Source organism: Schistocerca serialis, chromosome 9 (assembly GCF_023864345.2).
Source record: "Schistocerca serialis cubense isolate TAMUIC-IGC-003099 chromosome 9, iqSchSeri2.2, whole genome shotgun sequence".
Taxonomy (NCBI): domain Eukaryota; kingdom Metazoa; phylum Arthropoda; class Insecta; order Orthoptera; family Acrididae; genus Schistocerca; species Schistocerca serialis.
In genome coordinates, this window is record NC_064646.1 from 34863569 (window position 1) to 34880718 (window position 17150).

The 17150-nt window shown below is 42.1% G+C and overlaps 1 protein-coding gene across 1 annotated transcript in view; it reads right to left on the minus strand.

Moving 5' to 3' along the window:
* Nucleotides 1-17150, minus strand: part of LOC126418787 (midasin-like) — a 192985-nt gene that overhangs the window by 130597 nt on the left and 45238 nt on the right. The gene's annotated exons all lie outside the window — the stretch shown is intronic.

The following is a 17150-nucleotide window of genomic DNA, read 5'->3' on the forward strand; positions in this document are numbered from 1 at the left end:
TCAAGCATTAGGGGTTCGGCACAGTAGAAAAAAGTGACAATTTTTTTTTTCCGATTGCTATAGCGCAGAGTGCAGACACTATACAGTGGCAGCCAACCACGAGTATAAACAAACCAGAATTCTGAGCATGCAAGGGGAGAGGAGCAGTGCAGGAAAACGAGCCCTGCATCCCTCTCATGGTCAGCAGCCCACATCCACATTCTGCAAAAGCAGAACTGACACACTATTGTCGCAAGGATAACTCTAATGGTGTTGTAAGCATCATAATCGAAATCCGTGATGGACTAGGATTAGACACATCACTCACTTCAAAATAAGAAAGGTAAACAACGAGCAATGCACAACACAAAACATCCAGGAATAGCTACCGTGCAACTGCTTGTTGTGATTTTAAGAATACTGTTAACAAGGTATTTCACACCTGACCTCTAGAGGTATTCAATGCAACCATCATTTCAAACATCTACCACCTAATTTGGCACATTAAAAGTGTCCACACTATACCAACTTTTGAACTTTAGCTATTAAATAAATGTATGCATTTCTTTGTTATAAAATGGTAGATCCCACAGCTGAATATTAAGCTGCATTATATGGCATGTATCTTAAATAAATCATTCAACCACCCACAGTTATCATGGCACCAGAGCATGGGGCACACTTGGAGGTCATTTCATTTGTGCACTTTTTATGTTGCAGACAGGTTTTGATGCACATTATTTTTCCAAATTGGGCTTTGCCAAACGATGTACAATGTCACAAACGGAAAATTGGTTACATTTTCGATATTAAATGCCAAAAGTAAAGTTATCCAAACTATCTCTGATAAAATAGTTCCTCAGTATAGAATTTGCCATGAAATAGCATCTATTTGGTAATTCTGTGTTTTTGCATTTTGAGGCAGAATTCACATTATTTTGCATCTATTGCAAAATCCAGATTTTTCCAATTTCTAATCTTTGCTAAGACGTGGTTTAGCAGTAGTGAAAGAATTTTGTATACATGGAAGAGACCAATCAATTTAACATCTGTAGACAACATCCCCAACCAAACATTAGATGTGTTGGATAAGCATTTGACAGCACTGTTTAGTCATGTGCTTGGACGTGTGAATAACTTTACAGCTCACATACCCAAGATGTCATCAGTGGTACATAAACTCTTTCAATGCTGCGACATTCCCTATTCTTTACAGTACACTATAAATGAATAACTCAGCATGTTACAGACTCAGAGTATTATTCAAGCAACTGTTATCAAGTCAGTGGACAACGCTGAGGGAAGTAATAAAAAAATGCCCGACCCCCCCCCCCCCCCCCCCCACACACACACACACTGCATGCAGTGCATTTACAATAGCCACAAATATTCAGGCAGTAATAATCATATCCCATAACGTGCATGTAAGAGCTGTTATACAAGCGGACAGTCAGTACCTTTTAAATGAGTCAGTGGATGGAAACCTACAATTGACGATGCAGAACACCAACTCCTTGTAACGAACACACATTCTGAGCTGTATTTGTCCTTGATCAATCAACATCAAGGGATTTTCAACCACGAATTCAGTCTTATTATCTGACCTATGTCAAAAACTGTGATATTTTATGCGTACAAGAAACCCAATATCTTATGAACTACTGCTGACAAAGAATTGATGGCATAAGATTAGTTATGGAGACACCTCACTCTAAGTATGGAATTGCAATATTCTGCAAACCAAGCCTTGTGATAAAATCTGCTTATCTAAAAGATGATGAGGACTTCAAAATCCTAGCTATGGGATTCGAAAAGTGCACTGCAACTTCTGTCTACAATCCCCCTACTGCTAACCAGAAAACAGAGTCATTATCAGTGACTACAACAGCCACCACACTGATTGGGGATATAGTGCAGGTAACAATGATGAACTTTTAAGTTGAGCTGTGGGACAGAGTGCCAGCAACTCAAGCTCACCTGTGATCTAAAGCAACCAAAGACAAGACATTCTACTGCTGTAAATGAGAGAAGAGTTACATCCCTGATCCCCTTCTTGTCAGTTGTACACCAGGCAAATAATAAAGAAGCAGGTTCTCCAAGCAATACCCTCCGCACAACACAGACCAGTTATGTGTACCACCCACAAAGTTTTACAACCTCAAGTCACATGCCTTCAATACAAATTCAACTTTAAAAACACCAAGAGGGACATCTTCAGCAAAATGGTTGAAGATAAAGTGTTGGAAATAGATTCAAATCCAAAGAACTATGATGCATTTATCAAACCCCTACTTAAAGCAGCATGTCAGCAGAACAAATTCATTGCAAAAGGCTGCAGAATCAGCTACGTATCATGGTTACAAGATGGTAATATGCAGCTATATGACGATTATTGTTGCAGCTTTGTGGAAGACCCTTTCTCCAACATAATGAGGGAGTTAGGTGACACACTAATGCAGTCGTAGGTTTCCCTTACAGAGCTGTGTGGTGCAAGCTGAAGACAGATCTAGACTTTACACAACACTGCAAGAAGTCTCGGTCCGCAATTAAGACATTTTCCAATGGCACTCACAAACCTGTACGATTTAGCAACGTCACACCAAATGAAATCACCCATCAATGTCTACTTAATGGGAAGTGCAGCAGGTAGCATCTGAAAACTACAGATAACGTAACATGCAATATAAAATAAGAAACCGATGGTATCAGTCACCCCATCACAAAAGAAGACATCACTAATGGTATCCGAGCTCTGAAAGATGGGGCAGACATGTATATGTAGGATTGTTAAAACACCTTGGCAGAAGGGGTACCGACTGGCTCCACCAGACGTTCAATGACTGCCTGGAAATGTTCAACAATTAGAAACTCTGAAGGTAAGCCCATGTTATCGCTCTGATCAAGCCCGGAAAATCATAAGACTACCTGAAAAGTTTTCGCTATCTTTACTCTGTCATCTGACCAAGCTATCTGAACAAATTCATCTAACCTGCCTCACTCCACTCATAGAACATAAGCTCGTTACAGAACAAGCCAGTTTCCGACCTGGGTGGTCCTGCACAGGGCAGGTATTGAATCTTACCCAGCATACTGAGGATAGCTTTGAGAAAGGTACTGACACCAGTGTTGCCTTTGTCGACCTGAGTGTGGCCTACGACATGGAAAACATCAGAAAACTTCTCCTAAAGGTGTAGAACACAACCAAAGACAAACAGCTTTAAGAAGAACACTGCAGAACACCTGAGCAACAGAAAAGGTCTTCCCCAAGGAAGCATTCTTACTCTCACACTATTTAAAATGTACACCAATGACCAACCACATAACAAGGCTTGCACCTCATTTATTTATGCAGACAATGTGGCCACCTCTGCCCAATGTAAGACATTGAAGACACTGAAAACATTTTATGTCTGCTCGTCTTGATCTGGGAAAGTGTTATGAGGTCAACAGCCTGAAGCCAAATTCAAGCAAAATAGCAGTCAGCATTTTTCATCTCAGTAACAAATATGTTAAAATAGCAGTCAGCATTTTTCATCCCAGTAACAAATATGCTACCTGCAGGTTAAACGTCTCATAGCTGGTAACTCCTCTCACTCACATCTCTACCCCTAAATACCGAAGGGTTATTCTTGATAGGAGTCTGGCATTTGAGGAACATTGTGACACATCCAACTGAAGGTTGCAGCACGAAATAATATCTTAAAGAAAACTAAAAATGCACACGTTGTGATGCAAGCCTACAAGTACTTTGACTTCAGCTCTAGCCTTGTGCTGCCTGGCAGGAGAATATGCTTCCCCAGTGTGGCATCAATCCTGCCACTTGGAACACGTTGGTATTGCTCTTTGCCAAACTTGCCACCAGGTGACACAATGCTCGACACCAGCCCCAACTGAGAAGATCCAGGTTTTGGTCAGAATAGCTCCAGCCGATATTGGGCAGATAGTAATTGCGAAATCCGAGAGGAGCAAAGTGAACAATGATGACAGACACACACATCATGGGCACGAAGCTGTTGCTATACATCTTCGCAGTAGGAAAAGTTTCATCTCAAGTACATACCCCTTAGTGAAGTCAAAGGCGGAAGAGAGACCTCAGCACTGGCAGGAAAGAGCTAAAAGTGATTGAATACTTCCAAAAGAGGATCTGCCCACATGAAACAGTCTGTTGTGGCCAACATGGAAATCACTTAATTGTCTTCACATAGGATCTGGCCGAACTATAAGTTTCTTGTTCAAATGGGTACCGTGCGATAACCCAGATGTGTCCCGTGCATGCAGTGTTGAACAGACGATGATCCATTTCCTTCACTGCCCTGTTTACACCATCTCCTCGTGACACAAGAGGATCTGCTATCAGGAAACACAAAAGCAATGCACCTTGCTGAGGCACTACACTTCATTTAAATGGGTGTCACTGACATGTTAAGAGGAGGAAGAAGAAGAAGAAGAAGAAGAAGAAGAAGAAGTTGCACAAATACAAGAGCCTAACATTTGGTGTAGTTGGGTGCTCCAGCTACTTTCCAGCAATAATGGAAACAGCTGACAAGTCATTCCTGCATGACAAGTCAAACAGTAAAATACACTGAGGTGACAAAAGTAATGGGACGCCTTCTAATATCATGTAGGATCTCCTTTCGCTTGGCGTAGTGTTTGCAACTGGATGTGATACGGATTCAAATGCAGAAACATTGAGCCATGTTGCCTCTACAGCTGTCCGCAGTATTGCCAGCGCAGGATTTTGTGCTTGAACTGACATCTGAACTATGTCCCACAAATGTTCAATGGGATTAATGTTGGGTGATCTGGGTGGCCAAATTATTCACTCGAATTACCTAGAATGTTATTCAAACCAATTGCAAACAACTGTGACCCAGTGACATGGCGCATCATCGTTTGGGAAATGAAGTCCAAGAATGGCTGCAAATAGTCTCCATGTAGCTGAACATAACCATTTCCAGTCAACAACCGGTTCAGTTGGACCACAGGACCCAGTCCATTCCATGTAAACACAGCTGACACAATTATCGGGTCACCAATAGCTTGCACAGTGCCCTGTTGACTACTTGGGTCTCTGGCTTTGTGGAGTCTGCTGCACTCGAATCCTGCCACAAGCTCTAACCAACTGAAATCGAGACACTTCTGATCGTGCCACAGTTTTCCACTCATCTAGGGTCCATCCGATATGATCACGAACCCAGGAGAGGTGCTACAGGCAAAATCATACTGTTAGCAAGGGCACTCACATCAGTCATCTGTTGCTGTAGCCCATTAGGCCGGTATTACACTATCAAATTTCTTTGTCCAATATCTTTGTCAAAGAAATTTGATGGTGTGATAGGGAACTTCGTCAAATGTCGTCAAATATTTAATCAAATCTAGGGCCTCGCAGTAGATTTGATCAAAGAAGTCGCTTGTCATCTGTTCACTGCAATGTACGTGTTACCACGTGGAGCACTAGCATCGTTGCAATGTTCTGTCACCTGTAATTTTTTTATAAACATTACCAGTAAATTACAATTGGCGTGTACCGATAACTACAAAATTAATAGAGATGTATGAAGCTGATGAGGCACTTTACAACGTGAGGCGCCCTGAATACAAAAATAGATTAAGAAGACTGGAGACCTGACCTAACCGAACGCTCTCCTGTAGCAAGGAATCAACGTGTTACAGTGAGCCTGTCTTCTGCAGATATAGCAGTTCTTAAGTGAGTATTGTGCTTTGTGATATGAGGATACACTTCACTGAGCACATACAGAAATGTAAGCTCATCCATTCTTAAGTAACTTATGTACGACTTGATGTCCTCCACTATAAGCTCACATAACAAGTTTTGTTGAATGCTTTTATCATGTCGTCGTAAAACCCACGGCTTTGCCCAGGTATGTTTCCTTTTTTTCCCCCGTTTCTCTTCCGCATGTGCACGCAGTGCAATTGTGGTACATGCAACTGCTGCTGTTAATAACAAGTTGTTGTTGTCAGCTATCTTGAACTTTGACGAAAAATATGATGACAGTGTAATTCCCCGTTTTAGTGCCACATCAAAGATCTTTGTCACAAATATTAGACGAATATTTGATCACATCTTTGATCAAATCTTTGACAAAGAAATTTGATAGTGTAATACCGGCCTTAATGCCAAATTTCGACACAACACACTAACAGATACATTTGTCTTATGTCTCACATTTATTTCTATGGTTATTTCATGCAGTGTTGCTTGTCTGTTAGCACTGACAACTCTACAAAACCACCGCTGCTCTTGGTTCAGTGAAGACTGTCAGCCAGTGTTGTCCATGGTGAGATGATGTGCCTGAAATTTGGTATTCTAGGCATATTCTTGATACTGTGGATCTTGAAACACTGAAATGCCTACTGGTTTCCAAAATGGAATGTCCCATGCATCTGGCTCCAACTAATATTCCACATTCAAAGTCTGTTAATTGGCATCACGCAGCCATTACCATGTCGGAAACCTTTCATATACATCACCTGAGTACAGGCGACAGGTCAGTCAATGCACTGCCCTTTTACACCTTGTGTACGCGATACCACCGCCATCTATGTATGTGCATATTACTATCCCATGACTTTCGTCATCTCAGTGTAATTCAGTGTGCACAACACCATTTGTAACAACTGACAATTCAATTTGTTCATTACTGGCATTTGTGCCTTCACTGCTTTTCATATGGCTATTTGGGTTAAGAAATCCTTCTTCATCGAGTTCTCTAACACAATGCATTTCAAAGCCTATGGCTTCATCATCAGGTACATTTTAGTACAGTCCCATGTTCATTAATTCAGCATGTTGTTTATTAAATTTTGTAAACTATTTTCATCTGTACCACAATTCACTAACCAAATAACGTACATTGATGTAAGTGTATAATCAGTGAATTACAGTGGAGTACAAGTGTACCCATGACAAAATGTACATTATATGACTATTGAATTGTGATATGGATGATAATAGTTTACAAAATTTAATGATGAAACAAACAGAGCTAAAGACCATTTGACTCCCAGTAAAATGCACCTCATGATCAAGCCAAGGCTTCAAATACACTAAAGACTCAAATATTCAATTGATTACATGTCATGCTCCAGCTGACTGCATCGTTTAAGAAAGGAGTTCCACTCCACAGGCCGCCAGAATGTGAACAGGCCAAAGGCAGTGTCACACAGGCTGTGGCATTCAATGTGTAATGTGCTGACTTGATCTCCACCATGCCACTGAATACTCTGAAACCACCACAGCCCCACTCCTCACCTTTTGTTCCTCCTCACACACTCTACCTGACACGACCTCTCAGCACAGTATCACTACAGAGCCTACAAACTGTAGTCAGCAATGCAGGTGTGTGCCTGTTAGGATTTATTTGATATCTTGCGACATTCTCAGTCTAGTTTGTATGTCGATCAATAACTCAATGCCTCAACTAGTGGTGAATTATTAATTTTACTTATTCCACTTCTTATACTTCACTGACAACTTTTCATCAACACAAATAAAATAAAATAAGTACATGTAAAATGAATATAAAACAACAAAAATATGAGAATGGTGTTGAAATAAAAACCAAAACTACTAAGTTAAAATAACAATGATGACCAAGAAATTCTATTCTTCTTTCCTCATACAATGGTAATGAGTCCAGCAACAAGAATGGGATATAAATTAAAATACCAGTAATAACCCAAACACCCAAGGATGATAGATGTTATAAAAAGGTTTGGTTATCATGTCAAACAATGGAAACTCCAGGCAAAAATATCAATAACGTAGGAAAAGACAGATTGCTACTTACCGTAAAGGAGACATGTCGAGTTGCAGACAGTCACAATTAAAAGACACTTACATAAAGCTTTCCACCACAGCCTTCACCAGTAACAGAGTGAGAGAGAGAGAGAGAGAGAGAGAGAGAGAGAGAGAGAGAGAGAGACCCACACGCAAGTACACCTCATGCACACACAACTGCCAATGCCGCATCTCGGGCCAGAATGCAACTATCAAGTGGGATGCAAGCAGCAATCTGAAAGGGGCAGCGAAGGGAAAGGGATGGTGTGGCCTACTTTGCTCTTGGTCACAGTTTGGCAGTGGGCGTTCATCCTGCTGGACGGTAGTCATATCAATATAAAAAGCTGTGCAATGACTGCAGCAGAACTGATAAATGACATGGCTGCTTTCACAGGTGGCCCAGCTCCTGATGAGGTAGGATAAACCTGTGACAGGACTGGGATAGGAAGTGCTGGGTGGGTGGATAGAGCAGGTTTTGCACCTGGGTCTTCCACAGAGATATGATCCTTGTGGCAAGGAGTTGAGATTGGGACTGGCATAAGGATGGGCTAGGATGTTGTGGAGGTTGGAAGGGCAATGGAACACCAATTTAGGAGGTGTGGGAAATATCTCAGGTAGAATGTCCCTCACTTCACGGCATGATGATAGGTAATCAAAGCCCTGGTGAATGAAGCGGTTCAGTTGTTCCAGTCTCAGGTGGTTCTGGGTGATGAAGGGGACACTCGTTTGTGGTTGGTTCTTGAGGATGGTGGGAGGATTGGGGATGTGAGGGGAAATGACATGGGAGATCTGTTTGCGGACTAGGTCTGGGGGGTATTGCCTTTCTGTGAAGGCCTTTGTGAGACCCTCAGCATAGTGAGCAAGGGAGTTTTCATTGCTGCAGATACGATATCACTGGGTGGCCAGCCTGTATGGGACGGATTTTTTGGTGTAAAAGGGATGGCAGCTGTCGGAAAGCAGGTACTGTTGTTGGTGGTCTGCACGTTTAATGAGGTCAGAGGCGCAGATGGAGCCATCAGAGAGGAGGAAGTCAACGTCTAGGAAGGTGGCATGCTGCGTTGAGGAGGACCACAAGAAGTGGATGGGAGAGAAGGTGTTGAGGTTGTGAAGAAACGAAGATAGGGTGTCTTTGCCCTGAGTCCAGATCATGAAGTTATCATCAATGAACCTGAAACAGATTAGGGGTTTGGTGTTGTGGGAGGCTAGGAAGGTCTCCACTAGATGGCCCATAAAAAGCTTGGCACAGGATGGTGCCATGCGGGTATCCATGGCTGTGCCACAGATTTGTTTACGTATCTCCCCTTCAAATGACAAGTAGTTGTGGGTTAGGATAAAGTTAGTAATGTGTATGAGGAATGAAGTAGTGGGTTTGAAGTCTGAAGGACATTGGGAAAGATAGTGTTTAATGTCAGTAAGACCATGGGCATGACTGATGTCGGTATATAGGGAGGTGGGGTCAGGAGGTAAATGGGTGGGGGATAGTGGCGAGTTGGTAAAGGAAGTGGGTGGTGCCTTTGATGTGGGAGGCTAGATTACAAGTAGCTGGTAGGTTGGTTGGTTGGTTAGTCAGTCAGTCAGTCAGTCACTTTCATGTTCCATGGATCATTTTGCATGGTAAATTGTCGTGTTGTGGAACAAGTCATTTTACATTCATATTGCAAATTAATTTGTACATCTACTTGTACTCTAAACATCACCATATAATCCCCCCTCCCCCCCAAAAAATGAAAACAAGATATACATATTGAGTTAACAATTCCTACCCATCACCTTTTACACATTACAAACATAGAAATTCTTCTATGGAATAGAAGGAGTTGTCAAGGAGAAACTTTTTCAATTTATTTTCAAGTTTTATCTTTCTATCTGTTAGACACTTTACATCACTGGATAAGTGGTCAAAATTTTTTTGTTGGAGCACTGTCCATCCCTTTCTGTGCTAAAGACAACTTTAAAGCTGAGTAATGAATGTCATTTTTTCTTCTAGTATTGTAATTATGTACCTCATTGTTCCTTTTGAACTGTAGTGGATTATTTACAAGAATCTTCACGAGGGAATAAATATACTGTGGAGCAGTAGTCAGAACGCCCAACTCCTTAAACAGATGTCTACACGATGATAGCAGGTGAGCACCACATATTATTCTTACAGCACATTTTTGGGCAATGAAGATCTTCTTTATCAAAGATGAGTTACCCCAGAACATTATTCCATATGACATTACTAAGTGAAACTAAGCAAAATATGTCAACTTACTATTTCTCTCTCCTCAAAATTTGCTACGATTTTAAGTTCGAATGTGGCTGAACAAAGTTGTTTTAGGAGTTCCAAAATGTGTTTTTCCCAATTTAAATTCTCATCAATATGGACACCTAAGAATTTTGAAGTTTCCACCCACTTATCACTAGTGCAGTACCCATACAGGTGCAGAACTGATTATGATGTGTGTCTGTGAAATTCAGACCACTGGCAGAAAACCAGTAAATGATACTTTTGAGAACTTTGTTCACCATTTCTTCCATTTCTGTATGTATACTGGGAGTGATTACAATACTAGTGTCATTCTCAAAAAGAACTAAGTCTGCTTGCTGTACATTAAACAGTAGATAATTTACATATATGAGAAACAGTAGCGAACCTAAGACTCGGCCTCAGGGAAAACCGTACGTGATTTCTCCCCAGTCAGAATTATGTCCCTGGATTATGTTGGCAGAATTACTACTAAGAACAGCTTTCTTCATTCTTTTGGTTAGATATGAGACGATCCATTTGTTGGCTATAACATCAGTCCCATAAAACTTCAATTTATCTAGGAGTATACTATGATTCAGACAATCAAATGCCACGGATAGATCACAGAAAATACCTACCGGTGCTATTTTGTTATTTAATGCTTGTAACACCTCGTGTGTGAACATGTAAATGGTATTCTCAGTATCACAACCCTACTGAAAACCAAACTGTGATTTGCTGAGAATATTACTGTTGCCGAGGTGAGATACTACTCTAGAACACGTCACCTTCTCAAAAATTTTGGAAAATGAAGTCAGCAGTGAAACAGGTCAGTAGTTACTGACGTCTGACTTCTCACCTTTCTTAAATGAGGGGTTCAACAACGGCATATTTTAGTCTCTCGAAAAATGCCTCGAGTTAGAGATGCATTACATATTTCGGACAATACTGAGTACTGGACTTATTATATAGGAACAAATCTTTAGTATTGTATTGGAAACACCATCAAAACCAGAAGATCTTTTATTCTTGAGAGAAAGTGTGAACCTCTTAATTTCAGAAGTAGAAGTTGGTGGTACATTCATATGATGTAATTTTATGAGGGTTACTTCTTAAACATATTGCTGTGATCTTTCTCTTTAACTGTTGGTCCCTATGCTTTCTTCTATTATTAAATACATTTGCTACCTGTGATTTGTCATTTATAACCCTTCCATTCAATTCAGTACTAATGTTATCCTGTTTCTTGCTTCACTATATTCCATACTGCCTTAACTCTGTTGTCAGACGTACTGATTTCTGACATTATGTTCATGTTTCTTGATTTTTTAATAACCTTTCATAGTAATTTTGAGTAGTTCTTGTAGTGTGCGACCACTGCAGGGTCTCTACTTGTTCTTGCCAAAAGATACATTACCCTTTTCCTTTCACAAGATACTTTAATCCCCTTTAGTGATCCACGGTTTTTTCCACGGCTGTGTAATGTCCCTTCCGATTAGCTTATGCGGAAAGCTATTTTCAAATATTGATACGAATTTTATAGTGGAATAGATTTAATTTTATATTGGCATTTGGTTCTTTGTAAATTTCATGCCAGGTTGTTTCTCGTAAACTACTCTTTAAAAACATTTGCCCTGTTATCATTAATGATTCTACCCGACTTCCACTGAGGTGTATTCACACCGTAAGGCACTGTGTCATTTATCCTGACTAACTGTGCATCATAATCAGAGAGAGCATTTGTTACTGTGTAAACAGTTATTTTCTTGCTTTGTGCCTCACCAAAGAAAATATTATTAATTAGGGACCTACTGTCTTCCATCCACCTGTGTTGGAAAGTTAACTACTGAGAGCAAATTGTAGGATCCAGAAAAGGTTTCCAGATCATTTTTCCTATCAGAATCCTTTAGGAAGTCTACACTGAAGTCACCACTAACTATTAACTGCTTGCTGATGTTGGACTGACAGCACAGTAAGTAATCCGGGTTCCTCATAAATAATTCAAAATTTCCCAGTGGGGATCTATGTATTGTTACAATTAAAAGTGAACTGTTTTCCAGAATTAATTCACAAGCACACACTTCTATGTGCTGATCACTACAAAATCTACTTGTGTCAATGCTTTTCAAGTTGTGTTCTGTCTTAATATATGCAACAACTCCTCCTTTTCCCATATCAGTTCTCCACGAGTAAGCTGCTAGACTGTAATTTTCTATATGTAACTTATCTAACCCTGTGATTATGTGGTGCTCAGACAGGCACAGGATGTCTTTCTTTTCCTCTAAATTTTGCAAGCAGGCAAGAGGCTCTTCTACCTTATTACTCAATCCTCTGAAATTTTGGTCGAATAAGCTAACCTTACTTTTCTGTGCATTCTTGTGGGACACTTCTGCTTCAGTGACTTCTTTCGAAACAGGATGCCTGAAACTTGATTTTATCCTAAAAACGGGGCCCCTCTGACACCAGTAACCACACGGATCTTGCACTGTGTGATGGTGGCCCCTGTACATTTCCTGCAAAAAGTTCAGCCAACCTATCTTTCCCTCTCCTATTCAGGTGCAGGCTATGTCTAGTATAACCCCATCTCCCAATTGTACCAACAGGCACTGTGGTCATGTGAGAATTCATTTCAGTCAGCAGTAACCTGCTCAACTCGGAGTAAACACGGCTCACAGAAGTATTAACCTGGAGCTGGTCAAGGTTCTGCAGGACCTCCATGAAACTCACATTTGTGTATGTAGGTGCTACTCCTATTTTATCCTGGTAACCCCTACTGTTCTTAGCCATGCTATTTCCTGCACCATTTACTATAATGATGTGATCCTCTCTGCCGAAACATTTGCATAATTTTCCTATGTCCTCTGTCACCTGGCTATGGCTAGCACTTGACTTCACAATACTTGTGCTCCTAACTTTTCCTGCACCATCTGGCCTATGCCCCTCCCATGGCTACTACCTAGCAGCAAGACTCTCTTATTCCTACTCTCTTTCGGTACCGACCTACACTGAGTTTCTCGGTTAGAAGCCCGCTGCACCCTACTGTAACCTACGGCTGTATGTGGCTCTTCCCCTCCTACTTCAGATAACGAGCCAAATTTATTCGATATTGATAGCTCAAATGTAGAAGTTGTCGAGCTGCTCCACTTTCGCCCATTGCTTGTTACCTTTACCCAGTTCCCACGACATTTTCCCCCCTTCGATCTATCTAGTTCCAATTTCACATGATCTAATTCAGCCTGAAGGGCACAAATCTTTGCCTTCTGTTCAGTGATTCTCTTGTCTTTTTTGCAGAGCCTACAGTTCCATGGAAGAGCCTCACTGACTTCCCCCTTCAGTTTCCCACTACAAGCACCCCAATGAAATTCCACCCCACAGTCTACACAGACCACTCCCTCTCTGACTATCCTACAGCAACATCTGCACTCATCACACATTGCAAGACTAGTACGAATGTTTCTAAATAAAATAATTGGAGGTGTTGGTCAATGAAGGCTCAAATTCATTCAGTGTGCGCACAACAACCAGCCACAATGTGGCATACAGGATTGTTGTGTTTATATATTTTGGAGAGCATGTAGGAGATGGGTGTGTGGGGTGTCATAGGGGTGAGGAGGGAAATGGATTTTGCGGATATGTTCTGGGAAGAGCGTAAAGCTTTAAGCAGCGATTGAGGTTTGTGTTGGACTTCTGGGATGGGATCACTCTGGCAGAGTTTACAGGTGGAGTCAGATGAATGGCGGAGGCCTTCTGCCAGGTACTCACTGTGATTCACAACAGCAGTAGTGGAACCTTTGTCTGAAGGTAGGATAATAAGGTCAGGATTTGTTTTGAGATTGTCTGTGGTTGTTCTTTCTTCTACTGAAAGGTAGGTGTTCTGAGGAAGGGACCCAGGGAATGATAGTGAGATTAAGTTAGAGGTAAGGGATCCCTGGAATGTGACAAGCAGGTGGGAGGGGGGAGTAGCACAGTTGGATTGTGGTACGAACTGGGAGACAGGGTCCAGTGTTGGAATTAGGGTGTTTTGATTGGAAGGACTGGTGGGAAAGAGATGTTTCCATTGCAGGGATTGGGAGGAGGAGAGTAGGTCTCTGAAAAGTCTAGCATGGTTAAAGTTGGGTGTAGGCTAAAGGTGAGGCCTTAGGAAAGGATTGAAACTTCTGTGGAGCTGAGGGTTTTGATGATAATGTTAACAACAGTATTACAGGAATGTTTTGGCTCTGGTTTTGGTGGAAATTGGTAGGGAGTTTTGGAAGGATGCGGCGAGTTGAGAAGGTCAGGTAGGCAGGGTTTAGGTGCTAACAGGGGGGATGAGGAGGAACACTGTGGGTACAATAGGGGTCGGATAATGGTGACCCGAGGCAGCAGTAGGATGTCAGCAGGTTGGATAATTTATGCAAGTGGCGTCTGGAATGCTCCTCCAGTTTCTGGAGAGCAAAGGTTTCAATTTTGGTGATGTGATGTATGGAGTAGGGATTGCAGAGTAATAGTATCTTGTGGAGGGAGCAGAGATGGTTCTGGGATGCCTGTGCCATAGAGATGTGTTTTCGTGGTACCAGGTTTGTGAGGGCCAGGGACTGGTGGAGCCTGAAAAGGTGTAGGTCATTTGTGGGGATTCCATGGTTTAGGCAGCATTTGAGAAGCAGGATGTGGGTCTGGTTTTTAGCAACGGAAAGGGATACTTTCCTGAACTGCTGTAGCAAGATGGAGCAAGGGTTCATTGTGGCAGGAATGGTGAAAAGGAAACGGAAATGACACAGAAATGGGCACAACAGGGGTTACTGTTTCTGAGAGGAGCTGGATTAGTGAAAAGATGTGTAAAGATGCACAAAGAAAACGTAAAGACATGAAGAAACTCACACAAGATACACAAAAATATGCACAAATACCAGAAAATATGAACAAATATGTAAAAATACACAAAACCATGTAAAAATATGCACAAATACGTTAAAAAGTACAGATACAAGGATGAAAAGGAATGATGAGGTACAGGGTGTGTGTGTGTGTGTGTGTGTGTGTGTGTGTGTGTGTGTGTGTGTGTGCGTGTCAAGGGCAAGTGTGGAAAATAAAACGCTAGAGTTCATCAGGAAGAGGGATGATGTGGGATCAATAGGGATAAATATAATTATAATACTGGAGGAAAGAATCTAAGGCATTAGATGCTGCATCAACAACCTGTGTGGTCAGAAAAAGTCTGTGTTGTACGTGGACGATCACTGATACATTGTGGCTCGGAAGTAGATACAGTTTGGAATGCAATGAATAAACAAAGGAAAGAATGGACACTGAGAAGAGTAATGCTACAGAGAGCAACAATGGAAAACATCGCAGGGTTGTAGGGTGGAAGGAAGCCGTTCAGCAAAAATCAAACAGTGGAAACTCCAGGTAGGAAAAGACAGATTGCTATTTACCGTAAAGACGACATGTTATGTTGCAGATAGGCAGAATTAAAAGACACTTACATAATCCACAGCCTTCATCAGTAAAAAAGAGAGAGACACCATTCACGTACACAAGCAAGCACACCTCACTCACACACGAACTCCAACTCCAGCATCTCAGACTGGAAGGCAGCTATTACGTGGAATGCAAGCTGCAATCACGAGGGAGCGGCAAAGGGAATGGTTGGGGAAAGAGACGAACACTGTCTGGTGGAGTATGCAGGGATTAGAACACTAACAGGAGCAGCATCAGGAGGTTGTGGGGCAGAGAGGTGGGGGGAGGGGGGCGGAATGAGAGGAGCAGGGAAAGACAGGCAGATAAGCTGGCAGAGGGCTGCAAATAAACAGGGTGGGAGATGAGAATGGGGAAGGGACGATATGACAGAGGCGGTGGAAACTGTTGGATGCAGGGTGTGGGGACAGTATGTTACCTTAGGTTGAGGCCAGGGTAATTATGTGTTGTAAGGATAACTGCCATCTGTGAAGTTCATAAAAGCTGGTGGTGAAGGGAAGGATCCAGATGGCTCAAGTAGTGAAGCAGCCATTGAAATCAAGGGTCTCGAGTTCGGCTGCATGTTATGCCACAGGGTGGTCTACTTGGCTCTGGGCCACAGTTTGGTGGAGGTCGTTCATCCTAGTGGACCGCTGGATGGTACTCTTAACAATATAAAAAATCTGTGCAATGATTGCAACAGAGCTGATAAATGAGATGGCTGCTTTCACAGGTGGCCCAACCCCTGATGGGGTAGGATATCCTGTGACAGAACTGAAATTGAAAGAGATGGGTGGGTGGATAGGGCAGGTTTTGCACCTGATCTTCCAGGGATACAATTCTTGTGGCAAGGAGTTGGTACTGGGAGTGGCATATGGATGGACTTGGATGTTGTGGAGGTTGGGTGGGCAACAGAACACCAATTTAAGAGGGGTGGGAAGTATCTCGAGTAGGATGGCCCTCATTTCAGGGCACGATGATAGGTGTTCAAAGCACTGGAGAAGGATATGGTAAGTTGTTCTGGTCTGGGGTGGTGCTGGGTGATGATGGGAGTGCTCCTTTGTGACTGGTCCTTAAGGGTGGTGGGAGGACCGGGGATGTGAGTGGAAATGGCACAGGAGATCTGTTTGCAGACTAGGTCTAGTGGATAGTGCCTGTCTGTGAAGGCCTTAGCGAGCCCCCAGTATAGTGACAAAGGGAGTTTTTGTCACTCAGATACGCTGTCCCCAGGTGGACATCTTCTACAGAAGACCTTCCTAACCTACCAAAACACCAAACCCATAGTCTGGTTCAGGTTCATTGATTATATCTTCATAATCTGGACTAATGGCCTAGTGGCCAAGTGCCTGACTGCAACTTGACATGTCTTCCTTGGTTATCATGTGGTATACGTGCCTTAGTGGAGTATATCATGGCTGGATGATGAAAGCATTATAGAAAAGAAGAGTTCATTTATTAAGTTATAATAGCAAAAGACAATACACAGCGGACTAAATCTCTTGCAGCTTGGAGCTTAGTACACACGTAGCAAGAAACTGAAAATCCAACATAGAACTCTTGCATAAATAGGTAACAATGATAACTAGTAAATCATGAGACAGTACTCTGTTGTACAAAGAAAGAGAGAAGGGAGGGGGGAGGAGTGGTTGGGGGGGGGGGGGGGGAGGGGACAAGAAACATTAGCTAGCAAGATCATGCTGACTA